This window comes from Numida meleagris, chromosome 3, assembly GCF_002078875.1.
Source record: "Numida meleagris isolate 19003 breed g44 Domestic line chromosome 3, NumMel1.0, whole genome shotgun sequence".
NCBI classification, from domain to species: Eukaryota; Metazoa; Chordata; class Aves; order Galliformes; family Numididae; genus Numida; species Numida meleagris.
Genome location: NC_034411.1, coordinates 38421954 through 38433185, shown reverse-complemented (window position 1 = coordinate 38433185; position 11232 = coordinate 38421954). Strand labels below are relative to the sequence as shown.

General features: G+C 48.9%; 1 long non-coding RNA gene across 1 annotated transcript; it reads right to left on the bottom strand.

Annotated features, from left to right (window-relative positions):
- On the bottom strand, positions 2723-9390 carry LOC110396932. The gene is made up of 2 exons (XR_002437374.1): positions 9052-9390; positions 2723-3943 (listed from the first exon to the last, which is right to left on the bottom strand). It is a non-coding gene; the product is annotated as an uncharacterized LOC110396932 (long non-coding RNA).

Sequence of the window (11232 nt, the reverse complement as noted above, 5' to 3'; positions counted from 1 at the left end):
GAGAGGAAAAGTCCCATGAAGGTCTCCTTGGGGTGAGGGGAGGACTGCTGCTTTGCCTCTTCAGCTCTCTCAGCACCGAGAGAGGAGCAGTGGCCCACACTCTCCACGCAGACAAGTCCCCACTCAGAACAGCATCGCAGCGCCTTGAGCTCATCCCTGAGCACAACCCTTCGAGTCTGAACAGCTCTGCTGGCTCCTGCCTTGGGCAAGGTTTCAGTTTCCCTGTGGCTTGATGACGTGATTTGGGCAGGATTTATGAGGCTTACAAAAAAGCACAATTAAGTCTAATGGGCAATGGAGGCAATTTTTTTTTTCCTTGCTCTCTTTTCATTGCTGGCTTCTAGGACCAAAGCAATGAGTTGGCAAAAGCCTGCCATGTTGGCTGGATCCTGAACTTCTAGCCAAAAAGCTTTGCTCCAAGTCTAGTTAAATTAATTTCCTAACGTTTTTAAAATATTTTCTTTTCTGTAAGATGACTGAGGAGCCATTGACATTGCAGTTGAATAGCATTCAAAATGCAGTGCCCTGGGTCCTGTTGGCCAACCCCATCTCTGCCAGATCTCCACAACAGCTGCATCCGTGAGGAAGAAGCAAAGGCTATGCCCCAGGAGGTGAGGAGAGGTGACGGTGAGGCAGAAATGTCTCCTCTGGCACAGTGGGAATGGGTCACGTGCAGGTACCGGCCTTGTGCTCAGGGAGGGAACGAACCCAAGCCCAAAGGAAAGGAGCATGACTTTCACTTGAAATCATATATCCTGAGAAAGATAAAGCCTCAGTCTCAGCTCCGCACCTTCCCCATGTCCAATCACCAATAACTCACTGTTCTGGACTAGTTTTAGCTGTGTCACTCCGGGTAAGGCCAGCTGCTGTTTGCGAGGTAAATCCAGCTGCCAGCAGGAGTCACGCTGCGCTCCGCCACACAGGTGCTCGTCCCCCTCACATGTGCCCACATGTATCCCACGGAAACTTTAACTCACTTTCTTACTCCAAAACAAAGATCAGACAGAAAGCACATGGCTTGGTTTTACCTGCAGGGAAATGCTGCAGCATCAGCAAATTCTGTGTGACAGGGCTGATCCCCTCAGAAAAGCGCTCTTTGCCTGCACCCAGTGGGCAACACAAGGAGGGTGACAGCCCGCATTGGTTAATTACTTGTTTCTTGCTACATTTCTGAAAAAGAGAGTGAGAAGAAAAACAAAACCAAACATACACACACATAAGAAAAAAAAACACACAAAAAACTCTTCAGACTAGCACAAGAGGAAATGAAAAGGGAAACTTTGAGATTTCTCATCCCTGCAAAAAGCCCCGCGGCCAGTTGCAGCACTTTGTCATCACAACTGCTCAGCTTGCGGTCGGCAGCACCGCCATCCCATCAGGCCTTGCGTCGGCCCAATCATTATATCAATAAGGAAGTACAATCACGTAACCACAAAGCTAGTTTCTTTTCTAAGCCTTCGTGTTGCCTCAGAAGGCTTTCAAACAAGATGCTTTCCTGTTTTTGAAACCTGGGCATCCGTATGGTTTGCAGGTTACTCAAACAACCTTATCACTCAAAGCAACCCTGGCATGGATTTCAAAACTGCTCTCTCCGGTGCTCCCTTCCCCTCTCCACACATATCTATTTACTCACAGGGATCCTTATTTACAGTATCTTCTTGCCAACTGCTGACACAGAAGAAAAAGCCTTTGGTTACACATTACGCTTTATCATTGGGGTGTTTGTGCCAGACCATGTCCAAGCACATCTTGCAGACTAGCCTCACCTTTGGGCATGCCACAGGAAGGTGCCCACCGTGCCCCATTTGTAGGGGCAGGGCTCCTTGCCCTCACCTGAGCCAAATGGGCCGCTTAGAGAAAATGCAGCTTTGTTTTCAGACAGCACGGTGAGCTCCTTGCAACACCATTAAAGGAGGAATCACCAGGAGAGAGCTGCTGCAGAGGGCAGCGCATGGAGAGGGCTGCCCATAGGAAAAATCCTGACCTAAAACTTAGACAGCATGTGAGTCAAAACCAATTCATCTGCTGAAAAGGGGGAAATGAAGAGGACCGTGACACAAGAACAAGCTGTGCAGAAGATCTAGAAAATCCAGAAATTAGCTTCAAGATGCCTGTTTTGCACAGCAGCTTTGGAAAGATCTGCCAAACGTAACAGTTTCATTTGACAGTCATCTGCTGGCTTAACTTCTGAGCTGGCCAGTGGCCATTACATATTGCCCAATAAATGCCTGCAAAATTAATCATAAACTCCCTGCCTGGAACTCCCAGTGCTGCTCTCCCAAAGGGTACCTGCAGGCTCACAGGCACACTGCCAGCAGCTCCACAGCCATGCTCATTAATGGCTCAGCCAGCGAGGACAAACCGTCACAAAAACAGCCCACGAACTTTACTCTTCCCCTCCTGCTCCTGCAATCTGCTGGCTGGGATGCACCCCTTTGCTTACACATCATGACAGCCACATGATAGCAGTGCACACCGCTGCTTATCAGAACCTTGCGCTCCACAGCCTTTCTTGTCACAATTAGCACTGAGCATAGGAGGAAAGTCAGATGTTCAAGGCCAAGGAAGGACCGAGAGTGCTCTCGGAGTTAGATACGCTGACTCTTGCTCTAGCACGTGTACAAACACGGGTGCCACAACATCCCCGTGCTGCAGCACTGCCTGAGTGCAGTGCCCTCACCACATTGCCAGCCAGAAGGCTCCAGCTGCAGCAGCCTCAGACCTGCAGGAGCCTCCGTGTGGGAGCCTCCAGATCCAGGGTGCCAGCTCTCGCTGTGCCTCTAATTGAATTGCTCATTTTGAAAAAAAAATGGTGAATTGCATTCCTGCTATTTTAATTAGTTCCTCTTATTTCGTACTCCTTGCCAAAGGACTAAATTGAATTGATCACACAAACACCCCAGTAAAATAACAAAGACACCAAGCAGGATTTTAAACAGCGCCAGAAGAGAGGAAAAAAATTCCTTTTCCTAACATTCCCCCAAACCTATTTAATAGCAAAATGCAAAGGAACAAAATAAGTGTGATTAAAACCAGAGATAGCAAGGAGCACACATTTTATTGCTATGTTTTCGCTTCTTACTTCTTTTTAACAAGGATAAAAATTAACTTGTGCAACCTCGGCCAGGAAGTGAGCGGATCTTTGAACTCTGCCATCTGGCTAGTGGGATGCATGTATACGCCGCCCCGGGTTACAGGTTAATCCCGCCAGTTCTGGTTATTTGTGGAGGCAGCTGGCCCCTCACAGGCTTTTATAGCCATTGTCACGGAGAAGATTACAGCTGAGCAAAAGACGACAACAGTTCTGGCTAATCCAAAATTATCCTCTTCATTACAAGAGAAGATGTTGCAACACACGCTGGCGACCCAACCACACGCGGCGAGCCGGTGCAGCCCGGCAGGCCGAGCTGCTGCTGGGAGCCAGGCTGGAGCATGCCCAGCAGCTGGGAGCCCCACGTGACGACATCCAGCTCCATCTGGTGCTGCACCCCGGCCCCCCCGGGCACTTTTCCATCCAGCCTTGCAAGCAGCTGGATCAATTTACTCTAGCCTACGGTGCGCTGCGCAGGCACAGAGTGAAATTATTACTCATGGAAATCCCCTCTGCTTCAGTGCTTTGAACGAGGCATCAGGTAGCTTTCAAGCTCCTCACAATTACTGGCCTTTGGCTGAGGGAGAGCGGCGCAAACACGCTGGAAGCTATGGGTTTCAAAACAGCTTGCTTAGCTTCTAGTAAATTAAAGGGAGTGGGCGGTTGAGGCACACAGTAATATTATCCAGCAGAGTGTGGTCTTGATTGACGTCACCGGACATTTTTTTCTCTCCTTGTCTCTGTCTGCCTGCAAGAGGCATGGGGAGGTTAGCTTGGTGACGGCAGCGTGGCTCACACCACCCGGAGCCTCCAGCTTTCCATCAACAAGGCCGGGGTGCAGTTGCTGCCGTACTGCAAATAGTAAAGAGAAAATACATGCAAGTCATTTCAGAGGATGAAAAAGGCTGCTGGAAACAGAAATCATAAGGGCTTGCTGTATGTACTTCTCTTCGCATTGCATGATAAATACTCTAAGACAACGCTCTTCCTGTGGCCAAGCACACATCCTCCTCTCAGATTTTGCTTGAAATAGCATATTTGACCGTGACCCCTCCCCACAGCTACTGTGCTCATCCCAGCGTAGTGCTGTGGTGTCTGTGACTGTGTTTTCTCAGTGTCACAGATCTTGTTATTTTCTCTGAGCCCCTATACTGCAGGCTGCATTCATCGTACGAGAGCTGCCAGCTTTGCACTGAAACTATGCCAAGAAGTTCAGCAGAAAAAAATTGTTATGCTTACAGCAACCTTTTGGAAACGTGAACTCCTTGTGGGAGCATGTGCAGGGGTGTGCCTGCAATGTTTTCAGGCACTGCTACTTGTACACTGCATAAAAGCTGCCTGGACAGCAATAAAGGGATGCACAACACTGGAGAAAAGTGTTGCAGGTAAGAAAACCAACCCACCCTAGGCCCAGAGATACCAGGTTCCCTACAGAATGCAGCAGTGCAGTGCCTACATTTTCTGTGCAAAAAACTTTGAAACAGAGCCTATTCAGGCCAGAAATTTTTCAGGTTCACAGAAGACAAAAGGGACTTTTTTGTAACAAAAATGTGTACTAAAGCTGCTCTGCCAGGTTCTGACTCAACACAGACACATGCATACTTCTCAAAGTGAAAGATTTTTCCAGTAATCTAGTGGACTGAATGAGCTCATCACAACCCACTGAGCAAGTTTTCTCAGTATTCCTTTCAAGCAAGGGAATAGCTTTGGTGTTTGCACTCATTTGACTTTTCCTCTCTTCCCAAAACTTTGTTCCTCTCATAAGCCACTCTTTCCATTGGGCTTCTAGTGCTAAAAGAGCCATTTTTTCCCCTGTTGGGCCACAGGACCTAAATAAATATTGTTGGGCCATTAAGAACGAGCTGTGTTAATGAAATGACACTGCAGGTACCATTGCATTTCAGGATCTCCAGGACGAGCAAGGTAAAAGAGGACCACCTGAGGAAACTGATGTGCATGGTCATTCCCCGCAAAGATGAACAGCAGGACACCATGCAGAAGGATGAGGGAAATCTATGCAAGTGGAAGAACGTGTCCTGTGGCAAATAAATTATATGATCGCTAACCTTGGCTCCTTCTGCTTGTCCTTCCATTTCCTGGTCTACCAATTTCCTTGTGATCATCCATGCAACTGGATGGCACTCTACCTGCTCTTCTGATGAGCTTTTTATGGTGCTTTCTAAAACTGTGAAATTTGAGGGTATGCACATTGCTGCAAAGCTTGAGAGAAAGGTCTTGAACCGAGTTGTGTCTGGCAGGGAAACTACGGTTCCCGTGGGGCCATCACCACAGACCTGGCCTTGCTGCAAACAGCAGGCTCCTCACGCTCCCACCTCCAGGGAACCAGTTGCAGATTTCTGTAGATAAGCATTGCACAACACATCTGCTCTTCAGAGAGGCTGCTGAGGTCCCTCCGAGTGCCTTGTCTTTCAAGATTCATTCTCAGCCTTTATCAGCGCATTTTGGAAGAAAAAAATCATGAGGAATTAAGAGCCGCCCATAATTAGAACTCTGAGGCAGTGCCTGGAGGCTGTATCTCCAAGCTGCCACTTCTGAGCATTAGCCACCAACCTGCGCTCCCTTCTTCCTGCAAATGGAAAGTCCCTGTTGCTTTACACAGTAGGCAAAGAAAATTACCCTATAGACTTGTGGTGCCGAGTGGCACAGTTTAGTGGGCATGGTGGTAATGGATTGATGGTTGGACTAGATGATCTTAAGTGGTATTTTCCAACATTCATGATTCTATGACTCTGAAAGAAGAGCATTTGTGAATAGGTAACCATTAAGGAATGCCTTAGCTTAAAAGAAAGCACTCTCCCATGGTCAGACCTGACAGTACAACCCCAGCTGCAGCCCATTTTCCTCTACCATCTCACTGAGGCCCATAGCAGAAAAACCAGTGCCCTGTCTGCGTGGCATCAGTGCCCTGGAAGTGTGTGTTCAGAGCTCAGCTGCAGCCATAATGGTCCTGAGTGTCATTTGCCCAACCTGGGAAGATGAGGTTGAAAGGAGATCCTCAGGGGTTCTCCACTTCCCCTTTTTAACTGCGTTCTGAAATATGGTCAAATCCTGGCCATGCAGACCTGCAGAGCTATCTTCAGACATCACACCATGTGAAAGCAGAGCTCGAGCCCAGGTTTTGTGTTCCAGGTAAGAATGAGGAAAATGGCCCAGCTTGCTCTGCAAGCTGGGGCTGCCAGTGAACAGTGGTTTTGTGACACAGGACACAATGGCAGCTGCCAGCTCATTTTGTGCTGGCCACACAGCCACTGCACTCAGCCTTGCAGAGTTGGGGACAAGACCATCATGTGCAGCAGTGCCTACCACCCCCTGGATAAATGTAAGTGGAAATGTTAATGTCCTGTGAGCCTGGCCCCTCAAAAACATCTCTGGGATTGCCTCCAGCAAACTCTAGAGAGGGGCATGCAGCCATGGAGAGCTGCACATCTCAGCCTGTAATCAGACTCTTCCTTACAGAAATGCCATGAATTCTCATGGTCATTGCTCTTCTTCTTTACAGAGCTTTCCAAGATGGTATTTTTGTGCCCAAATAAAGGTCAGGGTTCCTGCTCTGATAAATCAGGACTGGCTAGGGGGCAGGTTCAGCTGACAGTGTCATCTGATCCATGCAGCTGTGCATAAACCCTGAACTAGTTCCCTTCTTGTGTCCCTTTTGGGCTGGGCACAAAGCTTGGGGACATCTGTTAGTTCCTGAATTACAGCACGCATGCAGTAACGGCCATGCCCCTGCTTGGAGAGCTTGTGTTTGTTATTTTCCAGACTTCGCATCAGCTACACACACAGCTGGACCGCAGCTTCCGGTCACCGTGCCTACCACATGCAGCTGCTGGAGTGAATGAAGGCATCGTGAGCATATGGCTGCCCTACTAAAAAATTAAAAATAAAGGAAGACATTTGCATTTCCTCTTTTCTGTCTTGCTAAATCCTTCCCTTCAAGAAATTATGCAAAGCTCCGCTAAAGCAGTGTTATACCTGCCACAAGTGCAGCAGGCATAGCCACTGAGGAGGTCTCAGAGCCATCCCACGTACCTGGACATCTCCACACCATCCACATTGCCTTGAAAAACTCCACAGTGGTCCACAAGACACTAAAGCATTTTTTTGGATGGAGCACCAAAGTTTTGCTCCATCAGCTCAGCACACAGCTTGCTTACCCAGAGGAATGCAAGCAGCAGTTCCAGCCAGATTCTGCCCCGCAGAAGCCTTCAGGGCCCTGCCACAGCTCCAGGAGCCCCACCCATTCTGCAGGACCACAGCCTCAGTCCATGGCCCACTGCATCCCCCTGCCCTGCTCCCCTTGCACATCCCTGTGGGGGCCCCACTGCCCAGCTCAGCAGCATCAAATCACTGCCAGCAATGGCTGCCCACCCCAGCAGGAAACTTCAGGGCCCAGGCCTTGTGCAGGCATGCTGCTGTGCCCAGCCACCCTGATGCCACTACCAGCGGAGTCAAACCCCACTATGGTCCTCTCAAAATCCCCCATAATCCCTGGCAAATTGCATTGCTTCGGCCAGAGAAATCTGCCCCAATGTTTCAGCTCCCTACACTGGAGCACATTCCTCATAAGCCACATGGGTCTGCTCGAAAGAACCAGTGAAATGTCCCAGAAACCATGAAATTATAAAAACTCAGTTAAAAACAAAACAAAATCCTTAGAGCATGTCAGCACCTCTCCCAGCCATACATAAATTGCATCCATATTTCACAAGTTTTGAAGAGCAGGAATATAAGCTTTGTAAATCAGTAAATCTAGCCCTGAAGTCATCCAAAACTCATGATCAAATGCTTCTGAGTATTTAAGATCCAGACAACATCATTCTCCAAAGGGTTCCTTCATCTAAGTCAATGAAAAGGCAGGAACTTCTACTGCAGAACAAGAGGCCTTGGAAACCTGTGCAAGGAAAGACAAGGCAAAATGGAGACACCCATACACAGTCTCCCCGGGAGAGACAAGAATGAAAACAGCCTCCATTTTCTGTACTTAGTGCTTAAGAGGATCCATCTGACTCACAGATGAAAACTCCACAGCCCATGATGTACCAACTCCAGAAAAAACTTCTGTCCATCAAGGTCACGCCCTGTGCCTGTCCTCCAGCACTCGGCCCCGCAGCACCCACAGCACTGTAGCTGGAGACCACAGGCCCGGTACTGGTGTGAGCCTGAGGCAAAGCACTGGGGCTGATGGCCTGGCATCCATGCGGCACACAGTTAGTGGTTTTCTTCAGACTAACTGCAGTTGGGCTCTGCGGGCAGCCAGTGGGCTCCTGAAGAGCACCTTGCAGTTTGGTCTCCCGCACAAGGCATCCAGCCCATGCACTCTAAGAGCACCCCACAAGGCGATCCAAAGCAGAGTATGTAGGAACAACAAGGAGGTTTGCTCTGGAGAGCATCCCCCAGCTGAACTGAGCAGGTAACAGCAGCACATCCAGCTTGTCCATCTGTCCTGGACACACAAGTGGAAGAAGCAAAGGGGCAAATGCAGGACAGAGCCACAGCATTACTGTTCACCATGCATGTGCAAGCAGCCCAGGCGGCTCCAGGCATCCTGACGTCCCACAGAAGTGCCTGCTGCTTACTCCACCACTGCCAACCCACCCACTTCCCTCCACCACACAGGCCAGGAGGCATGAGTAGGAGCACAGTGGGCAGTGTCCAACCTCATCTCTCAGCTAGCCTGTCCATGAGGAGATGGCAGCTGCAAGGGCTGATGTGCAGCCCAGGCAGCTCCAACCAAGAGCTACTGCTAGAAGGATATGAAACCTTGTCATTGTGAAAGCAGGAGGTGATAGTTCATGCTACAGTAAGGAGCATGTAACACTATAACGTGATGGAAAGCTCAGCCATTGCAGCAGAGTAGCAAAGTCCTATGCTGCAGCGAGTGAGGATATGCTCAAATGCAACACATGTAGCCACAGAAACAAAGGAAAGAATCTGCTTACCCTTAGAAAGCCTCAGGTACACAGGAATCTCCAGCAAAATACCCTTGTCTCCACTGCCAATCCTTAAGTGAGGTCTGGGAATGGGTGGATCCTGGCTCCACCCCTTCTGGTCACTCAGGGGCATTGCATGCACCTGAGCTCCCCTGGGTTGGCCCTGCCTTCCCACCAGGTGCTCAGTCACTGGTTCAGGCCGTGACTTAGCATTTCTGCTACAAGTCGCCAGCATGGTTTCACCACCAGCACGAGAGGTATGGCTATCTCTACCAGCAGCTATGACAAGCTTGGGCATCATCTCTCTCCAGGACCAGCACTCAACCTGCTGCTGTGAGATAACACCTCTGGGGTTGAGATGCCTACTGGTAAGAGTGCACAAGAGTTAGTTTTAAGGAGCTAGCAGTACCTGGTCTGAAGCATTACTGCAGCCATGGGAGCAGACACCCTGTGGTTAGACGACTGTCATAAGAATCATTCTCAAGTGAGGCTCAGATGAAAACAGAAGTGTCAATTTACAAAATCCAAAACAAGCAGCAGTTGCAGAAATATATGGGACTTGTCCACAAAGAACAGCAAAGATCTCAACACCTCCACCTACTTGGCACTCTCAGCCTGGAGCACCCACACACCAAAACCCAATGCTCCAACATGCAGTTCTCTAGCTGTGGGTCCAGTCATGTTTCCTAAGCTGGCAGGGAGGAAGGATTTGGGTTGACATGCTCACATTTTCTCTTCTACCCTAACACAATCTCTGGGGCTTCTCTGTATTCCCGACTCCTTTCCTCCTTCCTCCTGGTGCTGTCCTGGGACAGCCCACACTGCCAGATACAGAATGTTTGTCTTTTCCATTGCACTACTGTCTGCCTGCTTAAGCCTGTGTGTGGTCAGTGCCCTCAGCAATGCTTCAGCAGGGCAGCTGCAGTGAGAAACGTGTTGGGCTGAAGCAGGGGAGGAAACAGTGGTCAGGCAAGGGGCTTAAATATTTAAGAAAATGCATCAAAGCTATGGAATGAGGATGAAAGGTTTTAATGCTTGTTTTTAGAGATGTGCAGAACTTAACTTGCTATGTCTTTGGCTTTATGGGGAAGAACAAAGATAGGAAGATAAAGGCAAACACTTGTGACAAGGAAGGTGGTGCAAAACCAGGAAAGTGCCAGGCAGGACTGTTTTGAATGCCACAAAAACAGCAGGACCATGCCGAGCAGCCAGATGCCCATGGAGTGTTATTTTTGGACAGCACAACTGACTTGGAGGGAAGTGTGACATTTACTGAGTCACCTCCACCACTTCCTGCAACACCTGGAGCTGACTCTAAAAGCTCTCATTTAGATACTGAGAACTCACTCACTGCTCAGGCTCAAAATAACACAGTTTACTTTCATTTTTTTTTTTCTGCAAAGCTCCGCTGAAACCACGATGTGTGATGCAACAGCCTCCGGCGCAGATCCCACCGCCATGTGCCGTTCACGATGAAAGAGTGATTTAACAGTCTTCAGTCATCTGTGGCTTCTCCAGGAGGTAATCAGTGACATCTTGCTGCGTCCTCCCTGGATCCAGCAACCAATTGTAAGACTTTCTATTTCAAAGCAGCCTGAACTGTGCTGCATCCTGAGCTCGGATTGAGCTTTTTGCCGTTTCTCCTGACTGCAGTGAGCTGCGGCCCCCTCCACCCCAAGTGCAGCACTGCACTGCACTGCTGCAGCACGAGCTGAAGCCATTTTGAAGCACAGCTCTGAACGTCCGCCTCCATGAAGAGTCACTTGGTTCTCCGAAGTCCTGCCTGCCCCTGCCGGAGCCCTCCAAATGTGAACAACTTCCACAAAGAGATGAAAAGAAAGGCCAATTTGAGTTTATATACATATATATGGTTTCAGATTTAATAAATTCTTCCACATTTTCTTCCACATATTGTTATACATCCAAGGCCAGGCTAGATAGGGCCCTGGGCAACCTGATCTAGGGCTTGTACTAGTGGTTGGCAACCCTGCCCATGGCAGGGGGTTGGAACTGGATGATCTTTGAGGTCCCTTTCAACCCAAGCCGTTCCATAATTCTGATTTCCTCTGCTTTCAAATATTCCCCTTGCTAGAAATATAAAACTCTGAGGAATTCATAGCGTATGAAACCATTCAGGCTTTAATCCTCCCACTCCTGTTTTGCTATTTCATCCATTAATGCAAAAAGGAC